The 20,582-nt window shown below is 42.7% G+C and overlaps 1 protein-coding gene across 11 annotated transcripts in view; it reads left to right on the top strand.

Annotated features, from left to right (window-relative positions):
• Positions 1-20,582, top strand: part of TENM4 (teneurin transmembrane protein 4) — an 840,211-nt gene that overhangs the window by 344,884 nt on the left and 474,745 nt on the right. The window lies entirely within an intron of this gene.

The raw sequence follows: 20,582 nt of genomic DNA, 5'->3' as shown, positions 1-20,582 counted from the left end.
GCTTAGGAGAGAAACACAGCCGGCACTGACTTCCCCACAAAAGTGGAGGAAGGCAGGGAATGGGGGTCGGTGTGCCTTTGCATCTTAGGCCCCCTACACCCCTGGCTGGCCTTGTCGGGTTTTTCCAGAGGGGCCATAAAAATTCCCATCCTCTTGGGTGCATGGCTTTTTGGAAAGGTGACTGATTAAACAGCTCTGCAATGTGGAAAGAGCAGCTTGTTCTAAATCCATCTCAGGCTAGGTAAGAGTTCCTAGGTGAGCCTAAAGCTGCTGGGATTTACTATTCAAAAGCCTCAGGAAGAGGTAAGTCTGCAATTTATTTTGGAAAGCCAGATTTCCATTGAAGATGCTTAAAAGCACTTGCTTACTGGTTCCTAGTGGTCATTGGGGCGCATGGAATGTGTACCAAAAACCCACTGAGTAACCTTGGGCAAGTCAAATGCTTTCAGCCTCAGGGGAAGTCAGTGGCAAAACTCTTCTGAACAGGTCTTGCCAAGAAAACCACAGGATAACGATGCCATCATAAGTTAGAAACTACTTGAAGGCACACAACACACACACACAGCTGTGCATGTATTTGAACACTCTGGCTGCATAGAGAATTGTGTAATCCCATGAGAATCAAGCAGATATTTGTATGTTTTAGGGAATATGTGGCATATTGGGGGGGGGGGGGGGGGGGGTGGCCGGTTGAATGCTTGGCATTATTGCAGGTCCTTGGTTCAGTACTCTACATCTTGGGGCCTGGGAAAGTTGCTCTTTGTTTTTAAATTGGCTCCCTACATAGCTGTTTAGGGGTGTATCTACACTGTAGAAATAATGCAGTTTGATAGCACTTTAACTATCATGGCTCCATCCTACAGAATCCTGGGGGTTGTCATTTTGTGAGGGTCCAGCACTCCTTGGCAGAGAAAGTAAAAGTACAAATCCTAGGATGCCATAGGAAGGCACTACAATACTGAAAGTGGTGTCAAACTACATTATTTCTACAGTGTGGTGTAATGGTTTGGGCACTGGACTAGGACACTGGGAGGCCAGGGTTCAAATACTAGCTTGGCCATGGAAAGCCACTGGGTGACTTTGGGCAAGTCAAACTCTCTCAGCCTCAGAGAACGGCAATGGCAAACTCCCTCTGAAGAAACATGCCAAGAAAACCCTATGACAAATTTGCTTTAGAGTCACTGTAAGACAGAAACAACCTGGAGGCATGCAATGACAACGACAACAAGAAGATGCACCTTAGGACTAGTTCTCTAGAACCTTTTGCTGTTTTAGACTACATGCCCATAGCCATGCTAGCTGGGGGAATTCTGGAAGCTATAGACAGGGTGTAGGCAACCTGCAGCCCGGCAAGGCCTTGGGACCGGCCCCCAGCCTGGTCCTGCCGCCGATTGCCACCGGGGCCTTTGGGGGACAATTGTCTATAGAAGCCTCAGAAACATGCATTTTATTAACATTTTTAAAAAATCAGCAATTTTTTCGTGTGTCCTCCATTTTTTAAAAAAAAGTGTCTTCCATTTGAAAAATTTGGTCCTACATTTGTCCTGGTTTTTATATATTTATTTTTTTTAAAAAATATTTAATTATTTATTTTGGCTTCGGCCCCCCAGTTGTCTGAGGGACAGCAACCCGGCCCCCGGCTCAAAAAGGTTGCCTACCCCTGCTATAGACCAAACTAGAGTGGTTTTGCCTGTCCGTGATCTATGCATATGTGCGTGTTTAAAAAGAAAAACCACCAGTGGCAAGGCTGGGAAGCAGCACTTTCTTTCGAGAACTATGTCTAGGTGAAATTACCTTGGGCCGGATGGGACCAATGGCATAGTTTGGTCTAAAAGAGTGTCATATGTTAAGTGACTTGGTTTTAGGAACCGATGCCATTGATTTTGTTATTTTGAAGAGGAGAGCTCTTGAAAAAATAATGGCTGCATGAAACTCTGTGCGTGTCCATCAGTGTGTAAAATGATAGAAAGTGACAACATATAACATTTTTTTCAGCTTTCATTTTTCTTTGCATCTGGCATCACCATTATTACCATTTTATTCTTTTATATACCTGCCTTAAATTCCATTGTGGGAGAAAGGCGGACTATAAATCCTTGAAATAAATAAAAAATAAATATACTTTCTTTTCCCCAATATTGGGCTCAAGGCAACTTTGGCTGCTGTCACACTGCAGAAATAAAGCAGTTTGACACCACTTTAACTTTTAAAGCCTCAGTGTTATGGAATTCTGGAATTTGTAGTCTTGTGAGATATTTAACATTCCCTGTCACAGAGCTCTGGTGCCCCATCACACAACAAATCCCCAAACGTAAGATATAATTAGTTGAGTAGAAAATGCTGAGATATGGGGGGACTACAGATCCCAGAATTCCATTTCAGTGAGCCATGGATGTTAAAGTGGTGTCAAACTGCTTTATTTCTGCAGTGTGGCAGCAGCCTTACTGAATAACATAGGTAAAATATATCTTAAAATTATTTTTAAAATTAATTTAAAAATTTATAGAACTGAAACCATTTTAAAATTGTGAAGTCGAAGGCTTTCATACCTGGCAGGATATAAACAGCAGCAATACAACACACCATCAAGAACCTATCACAGCCAGTTCCTAAAAGCCTTTTGGAATAGGAAAGTCTTCACTTGGTGGTAGAAGGAAGGCAAGGAGGAAAACATTCCAGCCTCTATAAGGAGAAAGTTTGAAATTCTGGGAGAAACCACCAAGAAGGCCCTCTCTTATACCCACCAAACATGTCTGGGAAAATGGTGGGACTGAGAGAAAAGCCTTCCTCAAAAAGTTTAGAGCTAAAAGATATAGGGAGATATGGTTTTTCAAATATCCTGGACCTGAGCCATATAGGGGTTGATTTTGAATTGGGCCTGGGAACTATTGCACAAATGAAGTCAATTCACACATTCTGTTTATAGGTTTGCATCTATTCCTCTTCCATCAAAGGAATATCTGAAAAACACAGTTTTTAAGAATGAGCCAAATATGATGATGTTGTTGTTGTTGTTGTTGTTGTTGTTAATCTTTATTTATAAAGCGCTGTAAATTTACACAGCGCTGTACATACAGTCTTTTTAATTAGACGGTTCCCTGCCCTCAGGCTTACAATCTAAAAAGACACCACACAAAAGGAGAAGGGAGTAGTGGTGGGGAAGGGGATGAGGTCCAGCAGTTCCTCTCTACCTCCAAGGCCTGGACCAAGGCAGATGGACTGGAAGGAGGGCTTGGCTTCATAATGGATGGTTAATCTTCGTCCAGGGAGGTAAGCGACAATTATGCAAGGCCTGGGAACGCTTGGGAAGATGTGTATCATGATGTTGTGTGTCTTCAAGCCATTTCCAATTTATGGCAACCTTAAGGTGACCCTGAGCAAGCATGTGGTAGTGGGTTGAGTGTTGGCCTATGACTCCGGAGATCAGAGTTTGATTCTCAGCTTGGCTATGAAGCGCATTGGGTGATCACGTACTCTCAGAGGAAGGCAATAGTAAAGGCCCTCTGAACAATTCATGCCAAGAAAACCCCATGATAGCTTCACCTTAGGGTTTCCATAAGTCGGAAACAACTTGAAGTCACACAGCAGCAACAAAAGGTGAAACTATCACATGATTTTCTTGGCAAGAGGGGTTTTTCCTTTGCCTTCCTCTGAGAAAGTATGACTTGCTGGAGGTCACCCACTGGGTTTTCATGGCTGAGGAGGGAACTGAATCCTAGTCTCCAGGGTCCTACTCCAACACCCAATCTGCTACACCATTGCTGGCTTATTTGCTTGATACAGGGAGATTTATCAAAAATCCATTCAATGTACCAACCAGCACCCCTTCAAAAGGACGCTCTCAGAAAACCTTGTAGAAGTACTCCAGATCTGCCTTTTCTGCTCTTATCCTGATTTTTTAACCCCTAGATAAACAAGAACCTTAGATCTCTAGTGTGTGTCCAGCTGTTACGACTGGCTTTTAAGATTGGCCTGAGAAGCTGTGTTCCACATCTCCTTGCCTCAACATGTAAAGCAATTGTAGTGATGACCAGAGTTTTAGCAACTCACCTTCGCAATTCCCTTCCCAGGTGTCTGGGGCCATTTCTATTCTCTTTTTGGCACCTTTTAATTTACCTAGTTTTGTCATTACTGGGTATTCTGGTATCTTGCTACCTTGGTATCTGTTGGGATTTGGTACCAGGACCCCTCGTGGCTACCAAAATCTGTTGATGCTAAAGTCCCATTATATACAGTGGATAATAAAATGGTGACCCTTATATAAAATGGCAAACTCAACACTTGCTTTTGGGAATTTGTATATTTTTGGAATGTTTTCAAGCTGTGGATAGTTGAATCCACAGATAAAAAATCCATGGATACAGAGAGCCAACCGAATTATATCTGTATTTAGGCTGAATTTTTAAGAGTTTCCCATATGCTGGGTTGGATTCAGGATTATTTTAAAGCATAACTGCATTGTGTTCTTATTGTAAATGGTTGTAAAAACCATGCCTGAAGATCAGCCAATAAATAATTCTGGAAAGCAGAGCAGCGTCATTCTCCAAATGGGGATATTTTGGTTAAAACAGAACTACATGTGTACCAGATGGAGGGTTCCCCAATCTTGGGGAACACCCACAATTTCCAGAAATACCAAAAAGCTGTAAAAAGGATTAAAGGGAGTGGTTATCCAAGACAGCAGCTCATTGAGAATTGGGTACGTATAGTGGACATAAAGTCTGACTATCAGCTCAGGGAGAAAACAGGAACCCTTTCACACTACACAATTATACTCTCCTGCTGCACCAAAGAATTAATGCTATTTGACACCACTTTCTCTGCCATGGTTCAATGCTATGAAATCCAAGGATTTGTCATAGTTTGAGTTTGGACCAGGGCTGCTTCCATATTACAGAATAATGCAGTTTGACAGTGCTTTGATTATCAGGGTTCCATCTTATGCAGTCTTGGGACTTGTAGTTTGTTGTGACACCAGAGCACTCTGACAGAGAAATGTGTCACAAAAATACAGTTCCTTGAATTTCATACCATTGTGCCATGGCAGTTAAAGTAGTGTCAAACTGGATTGTTTCTGCAATGCAGATGCAGCTCTATGCACCTTGATTTCCTTTAGCGGTTCATAGGCCTGGATTTGCCACTATTTCCTTCGGCCATGTTGGGATGGTCTCCCCTCCCCAGCTCCCCCAGCCTCCTTTCTATGATGACTAAAGCAAAATAAGGAAAATAATTTTGCTTGTTGGCACTCTGGTAGATGCATTTGGGGTGTTAATAGGCTTGACATTTTCTCACTATGAAGATTTGAAAGTGGTATAGCAAGCAGAATCCCAGACAGAAATAACAAATTAAAATAAATGTCAAGACATGATTATTCCCCGTGTGACACACTTTTCCTATTACAATGTGCAATATTTTGATTTAAAAGAGAGAAGGGAGGGAGATTCAGCACTGGGAAATAATTAGCCATGGTACAAACTCCAAGGTTTTTTTTCAGCTTTGGGTTGTCTGTTCTGGTGAATCCTATGGCAAATAACACAAAGAGAAGCACACACACTGGAAGAAGAAGGAAAAAAAAATAAACTCTCTGCCTGGAGGGTGGGATTCCCATCAAAGAGAGGGTTGTTTTATTTCTTAGGAAATACATGTGCATTATCATGCAACTCCCACCTACAAACCCTTCAACGTTTCACAGATGAAAACTGGGACACAAGTGGCTAGGTATCATCAGAATGTGGACAAAATGGCAGAAGTTATGAATGAAGAACATACAATCTAGGAGATGCTGCATCAGTTTGCTTTTGCCTGAATCTGAAGGGAAGGGCAAGATTCCACCTGCTCCACTCCTCTCCATCCTTACTTGAATTAATTTAGTACAGGGTTTGGGTGCTGGATTACAACTCTGGAGACCAAGGTTTGATTCTCCTTTCCATCATGGAAACCTATTGGGTTACCTTGGGCAAGTCATATGCTCTCCTCCTCAGGGGAAGGCAATGGCAAACCTCCTCTGAACAAATGTTGCCAAGAAAATCCAGCAATAGGTTTTCCAAGTTCACCATAAGTCGGAAATGACTTGAAGGCACACAACACACACACACACACTCCTACTTACACACAAACTACGTGGGGCTACCCTTGTGCTTAGTCCGGAAACTACAATTAGTACAAAATATGGCAGCCAGGTTGGTCACTGGAAAAACTAGGAGTGACCATATAATACCCATTTTGAAATCACACCACTGGCTGCCAATTGGTTTCTGGGCACAGTACAAAATGTTGGTTATTACCTTTAAAGTTCTACATGGCTTGGTCCAACCTATTTAAGGGATCATCTGTTTCCGTATGATCCACCCTTCACTCTCAGATCCTTTGGGAGGAACTTATTGCAGCCTATAAAGACCAGATTAACTGCAACCTCCCAGAGGACTTGCAACCGCTCCTAGACTGTGGAATGTCCTGCTGGAGTAGATCCGTCAAATTACCAGCAAGGCGGATCTCTTCCGGCAGGCCTTTCCTAAATAGGAACCTCGGCCATAAATGAATACTCCCTTATATCTTATATTATGCTATCACTCTGCCCACTGTTTATCTTATCTTGTTTTAACAGTTTATCTTACAATTAATTTTAACTGCATGAATTAATTCTTTTTTAGGGGGATGTTTAATTCTTTTTTAGGGGGATATTGAGACATTATATGTATATTGGATGATTTTAATTATGTAAGCCACTTTGATTGTTTTGTAACAAAAAGCAGGATATAAATAAAATTGTTATTTATTATTATTATTATTATTATTATTATTATTATTACTTGGACCTCAGTTTGCAGCAACTGAAGTAAGCTGAGGACAAATAGGGGAGGTGGGATAGGTAAACAGGGACTGTTGTGTTGAAAGTCCCCTTCAAAGATGGCTGATTGCATCCACAGATTTTGGCATCTATGGGGGGGGGGGGCTGGAACCAGTGGATACCAGTGCTCACTGTAATTGTATTGTTCCTCTAAACTGTGAGCCATTTTGAGTCCCAGTTTTGGGAGGAAAGTGAGGTATAAATAAATATAATAATAATTATTATTATCTTTCACATAATGGCCCTTAATGTATTTGAAAATAGATAACGTATCAACTCTCAAGTGATTTCTTTCACATCCCTGTCCTTACAGTTTGTCCAAAACATGGGGAAATTAGATGCCAGATTAAGAACCTGATAGATGTTATTACAAGAATGAATGCAGGGATATTGTGTGTGTGGATACATCTGCATTCCAAATAACATTGCTCAGATGAAAACTGGGACATATTGTGGTCAAGCAATAATAGAGTGTGGTCAAGGTGGCAAAAGTTATAAATGAGGAAGAACATACAGGCTAGGAGAGGCTGCAGCAGTTTGCTTTTGCCTAGGCCTCTTGGGGAGGACAACACTCCACCCCTTCCTTTCCTCTCCTCATGTTGTGTTAACACAGTGCAAACTACTTGTGTACTTTGAGCTCAGTGTACAGCAATCAAAATAAGTCAGGAGGAAGGAAGGAAGTGAGAGGAGGAAGGAGAAATAGGGCTATTTTAAAAGCAGCTAAAAACTGACAGAGGATTGATCAGGACTCAGGAGTGCCCCTGCCAGATAGGAACAGTTGGAGGGTATACATCTGTGTGCACCCACTATTGAGACTTATCATAGAATCATAGAATCATAGAGTTGGAAGAGACCGCAAGGGCCATCCAGTCCAACCCCCTGCCATGCAGGAATCCAAATCAAATCATCTCCGACAGATGGCCATCTAGCCTCTGTTTAAAGACCTCCAAGGAAGGAGACTCCACTACACTCCGAGGGAGTTTGTTCCACTGTCTGACAGCCCTTACTGTCAGGAAGTTCTTCCTAATGTTGAGCTGGAATCTCTTTTCTTGTAGCTTGCATCCATTGCTCCGGGTCCTAGTCTCTGGAGCAAGTGAAAACAAGTCAGCTCCCTCCTCAGTATGGCATCCCTTCAAGTATTTAAACAGGGCTATCATATGACCTCTTAACCTTCTCTTCTCCAGGCTAAACATCCCCAACTCCTTAAGTCGTTCCTCATAGCGCATGGTTTCTAGACCTTTCACCATTTTACTTGCCCTCCTTTGGACACGTTCCAGTTTTTCAACATCCTTTTTGAATTGTGGCGCCCAGAACTGGACACAATATTCCAGGTGGGGCCTGACCAAAGCAGAATAGAGTGGCACTATTACTTCCCTTGATCTAGATATGATACTCTTACTGATGCAGCCTAAAATTGCATTGGCCTTTTTAGCTGCCGCATCACACTGTTCACTCATGTTCAGCTTGTGATCTACTTGGACTCCCAGATCCCTTTCACACATAGTCTCGTTCAGCCATGTGTCTCCCATCCTATATCTGTGCATTTTAATTTTCCGCCCTAATTGCAGTACCTTGCATTTCTCCCTGTTGAAGTTCATTTTGTTAGCTGTGGCCCAATTTTCTAGTTTATTCAGGTCATCTTGAATGTTGATCCTGTCCTCTGGAGTGTTAGCTACTCCTCCTAATTTGGTGTCATCTGCAAATTTGATAAGTATGTTCCCAAATCTGTCATCCAAGTCGTTGATAGAACCCTGTGGGACCCCACTGGTCACTTCTCTCCAGGATGAAAAGGAGCCATTGTTGAGCACCCTTTGCGTTCGGTCATTCAACCAATTACAAATCCATGTAACAGTTGCTTTGTCTATTCCACATTTTATAAGCTTGTTAACAAGAATGTCATGGGAAACTTTGTCAAAAGCCTTACTGAAATCAAGATATACGATATCTACAGCATTTCCTTCATCTACCAAGCTAGTAATTTTTATCAAAGAAAGAGATTAGATTTGTCTGGCATGACTTCTTTCTCTGAAACCCGGGTTGACTTTTTGTGATTATGGCATTGCCTTCTAGATGTTCACAGACTCTCTTTTTAATGATCTGCTCTAGAATCTTGAGAGCAGGCTTGCTTCATTAGTCTTTTTGCTTAAACCAACAGGGCTGCACTTATATCAATGCAAGGGGACATTGCAGACAAGCAGACAAGCTGCACAAGAGAAGAGCAAACTTCTAAACAAACCCTTGGCTGATGGGAAAACAACTCCTGTTGACCTGAAGGGGTTAAATCCCACCCCCCTTATTCAAGGCAAAACCTATTCCCAAGCTTTACCATTGTTTGATCTAGAGGGTCTCCATTGTATTCCCTCTTATTTGCTACTCCAGCGATCAGAGGTCTTGTTTGCTTAGCTTTCAAGTCAAACAGAACCTTTTTTTGTTTTTGTTTCTGGAGTTCCATATTTCCAACAGCATTGTTTCAGCTGTTTCAGACTACAAATGCCTCCAGTTCTCTCAGTTTAAATGCTGAGATGCTTCCCTACCTTGCTCTGTGTTTTTATTTATTTATTAATAATCAGTAAGGTTACTGGGCGACTGTCAGATCAGCTTTGTCTTCACCATCAGATTTCTGTGTTTTTCTTCCTGGAGTATTTCCCATCCTCTTTTTCCTTATCAGGTGTAATTATCCGGCCTTAATTACTGTAGTTGCTGGATGTCTTCGATGGTACTGTATTTAACTATACCTTAACTGTGACTATAGTTAAAGGCAGAAAGACATAGAGCAGGTAGGGGGAAAAGCAGTTGTGCTCATCAGTTCTGTTGATCTGTATTTCCAGGTTCTTGTCTTGATTAGAACAATCACCAGCCAGAATCTGCTGCTGGAAGCCCTTTTGACACTGGTAATATGCAGTCGTTTCTTTAAGAACACAAGAAAGGCTCTGATGGAAAGGCCAGTCAGTTTCAGCGCTCTCTCTTAACAATGACTAAGCGAATGAAGAAATGGAAAAATCACAAGCAAGACATGGTCTAAATTTTTTTTTAAAATCCTCCCAGTGATGTTCTTAGCAATTGGTACACAGAGGGAGTATACCACTGGTAACATGCACTGCTTGAGGACATGGGGAAGGGCCTGTTCTGTGCTGGCACCCTCCTTCCCCATGGTGGCCTGGTTTTTCTCTCTCTTGAACCTCTTTACTGAGGTTTAAATGTGGGTTTGTTTTTTGTTTTTTAATCAAAGCCTCTAGGGAGTGACAATGATTTTGCCCAAAACTGTATAGGTTATGAACTTTTTTCATCTGTTTTAATTGTTAAATTGTTTCAGTTGTTAAATGGTTCAATACATTTCGGCCTTTTTCAGTTTTTCCCACTTGTTTCACAATGACGACCCAAACCCTGTTCTTAGAACTAGGGCACCCATTGAATTAATGTTATATACCTTTGAGTTTGATTCACCACTCAACAGTTGGCTCAATGGGTCTTCTCTATCTGGGATAAACCAATAGGATCCCAGCCAAAATGGTTTTACATTTATTTTATCTATGCAGAACACTGAGAAACACTGGAAAAGAAATTCCTCCTACTGTAAACATTAGGAAGATCTTCCTGATAGTAAGAGCTGTCTGGCAGTGGAAGACACTGCCTCAGAGAGTGGTGGGGTCGCCTTCTTTGAAGGTTTTCAAACAGAAGCTGGATGGTCATCAGTTGGGAATGTTTTGGGCTGTGTATGTTTTGTTTAGCATGAGTTGGACTGGATGACTCTTGTGGTCTCTTCCAACTGGAGGAGAGCCAGCACAAAATGGGAGAAGAGGAGAGAACAACAGGCCAGCCCACCACCCCAGGAAAGAGATGTGTAGTACCTACTGCTGCTGTGTGGACTTGCTGCTTGCTATCCGCATGCTCCATCTCAGCTGGTGGACTGCTGGCCTCAGACTACTTCCTGCCAGGACCAGGCCCCAGATACCCAGCCAGGAACACTTGTTCCCCTTGGATAAAGGCTGGGTGCCGGTTGTGGCGGGCCCACCACTGGCCCCACCACCAAAGGGAGATGACACCAGGGGGGAACAAGGACAAGGGCCAGTTCATTTGGCTGGTAGGGGAGGGTATATTTTAATATAATTTAATGTATTTAATTTAACCGTATTTTGATTAATTTAAATGTATTTAGTTAAGGTAAGGGGATGAATTTTTACTTGTGTATTTGTTATGTAATTGTTTATGCATTTTTGTAAACCACCTTGATCTGTTGGAAAGGCAGTATATAATAAAATTATTATTATTATTATTATTATTATTATTATTATTATTATTGTGATTCTATGATTCTGTGATACCAGAATCCCTTGCTCCATGTCCTAGGGCAAGGGTCGGCAAACTACGGCCCGCGGGCCGGATCCAGGGCAAGCGGAGGGAAAGGGGGGGGCAAGGGGGGGCAAGCGGCAGGCAATGGGGGGCAAGCAGCGGGAAAGGGGGCAAGGGGGCAAGCGGGGCGTGGGGGGCAGTGGGGGGAAGAGGCAGGCAGGGGGAGCAAGCGGGGGGGCAAGGGGAGCAAGGGGGGCAATTGTCTATAGAAGCCTCAGAAACATGCATTATATTAACATTTTTTAAAAAAATCAGCAATTTTTTTTCGTGTGCCCTCCATTTTTTAAAAGTGTCCTCCATTTGAAAATTTTGTCCTACATTTGTCCCGGTTTGGGGGTCCTGACTTAGGCAAACCTACGCCCCGCCCCAGCTTCCGCCACTCCGGGCGCCATTTTGTGTTCTAAAATTGCAGCCGAAGTCTCACGTGACCTTTCCCATCGCGGGGCAGGACGGGAAAGGTCACGCGAGACTTCGCCACCATTTTAGACACAGTGGTGGGCCTGTAGGAGGTCCGCTGTGGTTGCCGGAGCCCTCCAGCGGCTCCAGCGTCCGCCGCAGGCCTGTATTGTATATGTTCCCATTTTGTTTTTTACTTCAAAATATGATGTTGTGCAGTGTATGTAGGAATTTTTTTATTTTTTATTTATTTATTTAAATTTTTAATTATTTATTTTTTGGCTTCGGCCCCCCAGTTGTCTGAGGGACAGCAACCTGGCCCCCGGCTCAAAAGATTGCCTACCCCTGTCCTAGGGGATGATGCCATGGCGCTACCATCCCCGAAACGTGGCTAAACCTTCTGTAAAGCGGGCAGTGTGTGATAGCCAATCGCGCTTGTCTCCCGTGATTTAATCGCCATTGAGGCATCCCGATCCTCTCCCATCATCAAAGTGTTCGTGGAGCAGCCATTTCTCCAACAACGGAACAGTTTAAAACAGGAACCGTCTTGCCAAATCTAAAATGGCTATGGATGGGGGAAGACATTGGGAGAAAAAAATCAGAACTGATTAGTTAGATTAGACAACAGAAGAGCTGTGATGTCGTCTTCCTTTGTCCTGACCTTTTTTATCTGTCATGAGTACATGGAAGATAAATACATACAAACTATAAATAGCATTACCAGGGAAGGGAGAAAGAACTTGGCATCATTAATGAATGTGAGTTGAAACATTCCGCTCGAGCAGAACTTAAAACATTTGCTTACATCAAAGTTGAGAAGGATCAAAAGCTACGCGCTCCCTGAAGGCTTTCATACAAATGATGAAGAAGGAGGAGGAGAGCAAAATAGAGACAGAGAAGGAGGGAGAAAGAAATTGCTTTCCTCTGTCATATTAGATGTATTGTATAAATGAATACTAGTGTAAACAGACTGCAGATAATAAATATTACATGTGTACAATGTACACTCCAACTGTCCTGATTTTGCAGGGACACTCGCAATTAATCCTCTGCTCATCCCATTTTTCAGCAGCTTTTAAAATGTTTCTGCTCTTCATTTGTGCCCTTTGTCTTCAGCTTATCCGAACTTGCTGCAAAACTGAGTTCAAAGTACAAGAGTAGCTTGCAGGGCGGCGGAGCAGAAAAAGGAGGCAGAAACTTGCCTCTTCCTGTAGGAATCAGGCAAAAAAAAAAAAACCCTGCTGCACACTCTCTTAGCTGATGTGTTTTTCTTCATTAATAAAATTTTTGCACTCCTGACCACAGTCTGATGTTGCTTGGCTACTCTGAAGTTTCTTGGTTTTCATCTGGGAAATGTTGGAGAGTAAGGGGCTATACAGACTGGCAGTTTGTGCTGGCCTGTGCGACGGGTGAGGGATTAGCATCCGCACACTCCAAGCGCTTAAGGTGCCACCCAGGCACCATTTTGGCACTCACCCTCCTAGATGGTGCATGCCATCATAACACACCTCCGCCACAGCACCCAAATGGCACAGCTCAGGAGGGGCGTTATAACGCCAGGGCATGGCGCTTATGACACCCCTTTCAGGGAACTGCTTGGGATGGCTTCTTTTTGCTCCCTCCAGGGAGCAGATCGGTGCCACTGCATGTGATTCCTGCAGCAAAAGGGGCGGCTAAATGCTGCCCATCTGCAGGGACGTAGCTAGGATTTTAGGAAGGGGGGGGGTCCAGACTAAGTGCCACCATTATAATGGGGCTTGGGTGCGGCAGTGCAGCAGCACACACCATTCTTTTTTCTAATGGAGGGGGGGGGTCTGGACCCCAAGAACCCCCCCCCCTTGGCTACATCCCTGCCATCTGTATAGCCCCTATGTTACCATTAGTACTGCTTCAAGGAAACTGATTACAGTACTGTACTGTGAAAACCACAGGAGAGATGTGTGTCCACAATCTGTTGTCATGCATTCTAAGTCTTTATAATAGCAGAACTGGTTGAGAGAATTTTAAAAAATAGATGAGAAGGTGAATCACCATGAAAACAAAAGCTACTTTCACAACAAGGACAGCTAGGAACAAAATATGACACGTTGGAAGCATCACCAGTAACCCAAGATTTGAGCCTGAAAATGTTTCTGTTTGGACTACAACTTCCAGAATCCCCTAACTAACATGGCTCTTGGAGAAATCACAGAGTCATAGCCCCTACAAAAACGGATTTTTTTCCAAGCTGTTCCCAAAATAGCTGGGAGGCTTTGCCCTTTATGTTTCTTTATAGACATCATGTGTGGACTTATTTTTCTGTCATTTCAGGGAGCTGCAATTGCACACACAAGCATAAAAAAGGGTCAGAGAATTTTTTTCCAGATTTTATTTCAGAGAAATATCAGATCAAAGAAAATTTCAATGAAATTTGGTGTGAAATCACCATTCCACACCACTCCATTGCTGTCTCTTGTGGGGAGATGTTCTAGGCCCTGTCTGCAAAAGCAAAATAAAGGGGCCTCTCTCCCACTTGCCATCTCAGTGGGGAGACTGGGCAATACACAGTCCAAATCCCTGTTTTGGTGCAAACAGATCAGGTGATGTCCAGGCCACTGAGCACCAGAAGCAGGATATACCCCACTTAAAGCATATTTAAATAACTGTTTGTTCCATCATCCCAGAAGATCCAGAGACCTCTCTTCCATCACCAGGTGACTGTTTACAATATGTCCTGTTGTGCCACCCAGCACCACTGACCTCGCTCTGAGGTCAGAAAGAAGTGTCCAGCCATGTGATGATCAATGGGTACCGCATTCTGATCTCAGAGTGAAGCAACCCACAGCAACGGGTGGCACAGCAGGATGCACATGCAAACAGCCACTCAGTGTTGGAAGAGAGGGCAGAAGTAAAGAGGGAAAGTCGGGGCAACTGTGGGGCCAGGATACTCCAGAGTGCCCTGGAATATACTAGCAGTCCAGTCAGGACCCTAGAGCAAACTTCCTCAAACTGGTGAAGACACTGCTGCCTCTTCCTCCATATTGGTCTAGAGCATGGGTGTCGTTAGGGGATGCGGGGAGCATGGACCACACCAGGTGACACCCTAAGCAGGGGTGACACCACTGCTCCCCAAACATCTACCATTGGGCAGAAATGGGTTGTAGTGTTCACCTGCATCCCTTTAAAACATTGAAGACATCGTGTAAGTAGGGCACAGCTCAGTGGGAGGAGAAAGGAGAGGCCTCAGTTTTTTTTAAATTCAAATTTAAATTTTCTAAAAGATTTTTGAAAATTATTCTTGTAAATTTTTCTTTAAAAACATCAAATCTCACGTTAGTAAAAAACATTACTGTACTACAGATTCTGTCTGGTGTGGTATGGGAGGAGGTCAATGGGGGTGAAACCGTGAGTTAATTTACCTGTGTGTCGCCAATCCTAGTGATGCCACTGATCTAGCGAAGGCTTCCCCAACCCAAGAGTCTCCAAGTATATTGGACTTCAGCTCCCATAGTGTTACATTCAAGTTTAGAAGGCTATGGGAGATGGAGTCCAAAACTTCAGGAGGCTTTCCATTTCAGGAAGGCTGTACAGTGGTACCCCGGGATACGAATGCGCCGCCTTACGAAATTTCCGGGTTACGAAAAAAATCAATTGAAAAAAACTGTTCCGGGTTACGAAGGTTATTTCGGGTTATGAAAGAAATTTTGGTGCTTTTCGGCGCTTTTTCGCAACAAATCGCGGCTTTTCCCCATTAGCGCCTATGGGTTTTCGGCTTGCGAAAGCCTTTCGGGTTACGAAAGCGGCGGCGGAACGAATTAAATTCGTAACCCGGGGTACCCCTGTATACTCTCCATAATTTCACAGATGATAACCATGACATGGGGGGGGCCAAGCAACATCAGATTGTGCTCAAGATGACAACAGTTATTATTGAAGAAGAACAGACGCACTAGGAGAGGTTGCAGCAGTTTGCTTTTGTCTGAGAGGCTGTACAGATTAGAAGAAAGGGGTGGCCAGAGGCTACCCATTTCTCCTCCGGATCATTGCCGTGGCAACGGTACAACTGCGACAATGCTCCACCCCAAAAAGGAGCTGCAAAATGCAGCTTCTTCCAGCAATGCTGCCAAGGCACCTTTAGTGCCCTGGGGCGTCACAGTGACATCATGCATCCATTTGGATGCGATGCGTGTGCGATGTCATCAACGTGAGCACCATGGGGATGGTGCTGCATAAAGATGGCTGTGATGTGTTAGGGTTTGGGAACGTGCGGTTTCTGCATGCTCTCGAACCCTAGAATTGGTGCCAGCACGCCGCTTATCGCTCGTGTATACCAGGCCTGAGTCTTCTGGGAAGGGCAAGATTTCACCCTTTCCTCTCTCCCCTGTTAATCCAGTGCAAACCATTTTTGCTCTTTCCCTCAGTTTGCGGCAAAGGAAGTAAGCTGAGGACAAATGAGGAAAATAGGAGGAAAGAAAAACTGGGAAATTTAAAAAGTAGCTGAAAAAACGGTACGATAGAGAATCATGACTGTCTACATGACTACCAAACAGGGACACAGTTGGAGTGATACTGGCCTCTGAAAAAGTAGTTATAGTCCAAAAAAACTGAAGCTAAAATAAATTAGTTCATCTTTAAGGTGCCATTAGATTCCTTGTTCTGAAACATCACCATCTCTGAAAACTATTTGAATGATTATCTCCTTTTATTTATCCGTATACTAACATGCAGTCTAGGTTAAATAAAAGATGGGGGAAAATACTGAAACGTAGGAAGGCGTTTTAAAGTAGCCTTAGTAAATCTCATATGTCAATTTACAACTTTTATATATTTTCCTAACTCACATAAAGACACGCCTTCCCCTTTTTTTTGGCAATGAAAATTCCAGAACGGTAGGAAAAAATTCAGCTATTCCCATAAAACAGGATATCGAGATATCGAGTTCAATATATCCTAATAGTTTTTTCTCTCTCCATAAGAACATTACAAATAAGAAACAGGGTTGCTAGTACTGACTTAAAAGTGTGTTAATTCCTATGTTAAGATAAAGTCAGCTTGGTAAAGAATTAATTGTTTGTTGTATTTTGTTGACCAGTCAAAGTTGACTTAACCCTATGAATGAGAGCTCCAAGAGCCCTGGTCACCAAAAGCCCCACTCAGGTCTTCCAAATTCAGGACCACTGTGGCTTTCTTGATTGACTCCATCCACCTGTAGTGAAGTCTTCCTCTTTTACTACAGTCTCCAACATTACAAAGTATGATCATCTTTGAGTGCAGATTGTATTCGCAACAGAAGGCCAGTTTTCCACCAAATCTGCCCCATCCCTATCTTAAAACAGATTTAAAAGACGTACTTTTCCTCCATATTTTTCAGGAAAATCTATAGCACTACGGAGTAATGTCAGCCTGCTGTCTACACACACATCCCACTGTGCTGCCTGGCACCACTGCCCCTGGCACAAGACACTCCTTGGGAGGTCACAACAAGGTGCCCAGCCTATGATCAACACTGGATGCCCTATTTCTGGTCTCAGAAAGAGCAACCCATGCCAGTGGCGGCATTGCCAGGCTGCACCTCAATACCTGGAGTATTCTGGCCAGTGTAGATGTACCCATGGTCACACCTGGTATTCTGGCAGCTGCATTCTGATCCAGCTGAAATATTTGGCTTGTCTTTCAAACCAGCCGTGTATATAGCACATCACAGTAATCTAGTCTAGATGCAACCAGTACCATGGCACCATGGCACCATGGCACCATGGCAAATGGGAGGTCAAAAGGCAATGGAGCAATGTATCTCCTTTGAGTTTTAATCCCAGTTTTCTGTCCAAATTGCTGAACATGCTTCAGTGATATAGGAGTCATCAGCTGATACTACATCAGGTTGTGCATTCTTATAAATTCTTAGATTTCCTTCTGGGCCTAGCATTCTGTATGATTTGTGTACCAAGACCTCAAATGTTGTTGCTCCTCCTCTGTACTGCCCTCCCTGCGTCTTGAACCAGGCACTCCAAGTCAAAGGGCTATCTCTAGTCCTTAGGGGCACAAACTTTTAAAGGCGGGGAGGGAGATGTATAGCAATCTGTAATAAAATCGGAGCTCTCTCCAGACACATCAGAGATGCTTTGGAAATGTTAACACGGTTGCAAAAGGAGGAGTGGAATGGGAGAGCAAAGCCCAGAGGAGAGCTGTGGGAATGTTTGATTTGACAATGCTGTAAGATTTCAATTTTCTCTTCCCTGAGAGCCAAGGTAGACAACATGCAAGGCTGTTAATCCAAGAATGGTTTCTTTCTTAAATACTGTTCAATAGTACTCAAGTTGTTTGGCTGATTTCCAAGACTGTGTGCAATGCCATAAAAGAAGTGCTGACAGGTGGAATAGCGATCCAGTGCTATTTACTTATTTGATACAGATCTCACCGTATGAAGGGAAAGAATATTTATAATTATTTTATTCCAAGTTGGAAAATTGGGTCCCCAGCATTTGGGAAAGTCCATCAGGATGAATATTAGAACAGAAAGACTGCTCTGCAGTCTTGTTCCACCCACATCCCGGTTTTTGAATGTCCCAAAGTGTTGTGGAGGAATGATTTAGCAGAGAAGTACGTATGGCTTTTCCAGGGTAGAAAAAAAAATTCTGTAAGAAAAAAAAAGTTTTCTGTGCAAATAACATTGGTCAAAATTGGGCTTGGAAAACATAGCTGCAGTGTTGTCCACTGTTGTGTGCCTTCAAGTTGTTTCTCGCATCACAGGGCAAATTTTGTTCAGAGAGAGTTTGCCTTTGCCTTCCTCTGAGGCTCAGAGTGTGTGACTTGCCCAAATAGATCTCCATGAGTGGAGATTTGAATCCTGTTCTTCAGAGTCATAACCCAACACTCAAACCATTCACTGATGACACTGGCTCTCAAAATATGGTAGTATGCTTGAATTCCTCACCTGATATCTATCTGAAATGCCAGAGAGCAGTCTGGAATGATGGAGGTCTGGGCTGAATTAGATGCAATCCAGCTGTCCATTCTGCCAAGAGAACCAGAAGCATTCTGGAGTTTCCTGGAAACTTTGCAGTAAACGATGGGTTCTCTTAAATCAGATAAAAATCTTTAAAAAGCAGTTTTGCAACAGGACTGGGATGGGTGTACATAAGAATTTGGTCTATCATAACAGGCAGTCAGTGAGGTGTATGCTTCCATGTTGTAAAATTTCCTTCTTTGGGAAATCCAACTAGCTCCCTCCCTACTGTCTTTTGTGACATAAACAACTAGGAAAATTAAAATTATACCTTCAATATGCACAACCTAAATATATTTACATATACACAGTGAAGCTTTGGCTAAAATGTGATGTTTTTAAAGAAAATTCAAAAAGAATATATATATATTTTAAAAAATTAAAAATTAAAATTTTGAAATCTGAAATCTGAAATTTTAATTTTAAAAATTCTGGGGCCTCTCCTTTCTCCTCCCACTGAGCGTCACCCCACTCCCACCATCTCTTAAAGCATTTTAAAGGGAAGCAGGCGAATACCACAGCCTGTTTCTGCCAAAAGGTAGGTGTTTGAGGAGCAGCGGTGTCACCCCCCCCCCCTTTAGGGTGTCACCTGGTGTGGTCCACACCCCCATCCCCTAGTAACTCCACTGGAGGAGAGAGAAACTAGGACATTTTAAAAGCAGATTATAAAGTGGCACAGTAGAGGATCAACCTGATCCACATTGGGGGAGTTGGAGGATATGATAGCCTTGAATACAAGAAACAAATGGTTGCTTAAATATCCCAGACTACTCAAAGAGTCTTTCTACAAACTGTTTATCTAAAGAACATTTAACCTTAGCCTCTGAATCTCCTTGGCAAAAGGTTTCCTGCCCTCTCTCGGGGCTTGGAGGAATTCCTTTCCCCAAAAAACCCAAAACACTTTGGTTCCAGGCATTTCAGATAAGGGATACTCAAAGTCTATATTTCATATCTCAGCAGGAAAAGAATTAAACATCCATCCAAGAGAAAGCAAGAGAAAGAACCAAAGTTCAAGCCATACTTGCTACAGCTAAACCGATCTGTATGATCTGTGCATGGTCCAGAGATGGATTTTTGATATTGTTACCTTTAGACCTTCTCTGGAGAGAGATAATCAAAGTGCACCGTAAGATGATAGCTATTGATTAGCATAACCCCTGATGTGCCCAAAACTAAAATTTCAGTTATGCTTCAAAATTTGGCAGTACATCACCTTAGGTATCCAATAGCTGGAAAAGAAGTGTGGTCAAGACACAACATGCATAAAGAAAATAATATGAGAGCCTAACATTTAATACACACACACCCATGCATCTTTAAAAGAAAAAAAGCTTCATATTGGAGCAAGACGGCACATAGGCATGAGGCATGCAAACAGGTATATTGTTTGCTTGTTTAACTTATATCACACCTTTCTCCCAACATGGAATTCAAGGAGGTTGACAGCCAAGTTAAAACACAGTACAACTGATTTTTTAAAATAAAAAAATCCCACACTATAAATAGAATAATTAATATGCAATTAAGTCTGGGTTGTGTTTTTAAAACACAAGTTAAAAGAGATGTAAAGCATATAAAAATAAAATAAAATAAAATAAAAATATTGAAAGCTCCATCTATTATTATTATATTAAAAACCAAATGACTCCCTTATTAAAAAAGTCTTTTTATTCAGCACCCCAAAATATATTAAAAACAGATACAATATTGGTTAAAAAATCATTGCAGACCTGTGTAATAGGGAATGTTGGCCTACAGGCTGCATTCAGCCTCCAGACCCATTTCTGTGGCCATCAGTGCTCCTCAACCCCATAGCACTGCATGCAGCTCACATGCAACTCCACTTCCCTACCTTTAACTGAATGCAGGAGGACAAAAATACCCACCCACATCTGTATTTGAATCTATGCATGAGTAAGACACCAACAAGAATCCGATCTTAGTACTCTGTTTTCCCCAGTTCTGTCAGCCCTCCCTAGCTCCTTTAGGTGAAATAAGGCACAA

The sequence above is a fragment of the Sceloporus undulatus genome, chromosome 3 (assembly GCF_019175285.1).
Source record: "Sceloporus undulatus isolate JIND9_A2432 ecotype Alabama chromosome 3, SceUnd_v1.1, whole genome shotgun sequence".
NCBI lineage: Eukaryota > Metazoa > Chordata > Lepidosauria > Squamata > Phrynosomatidae > Sceloporus > Sceloporus undulatus.
This window is presented reverse-complemented; position numbering and strand designations above follow the sequence as displayed.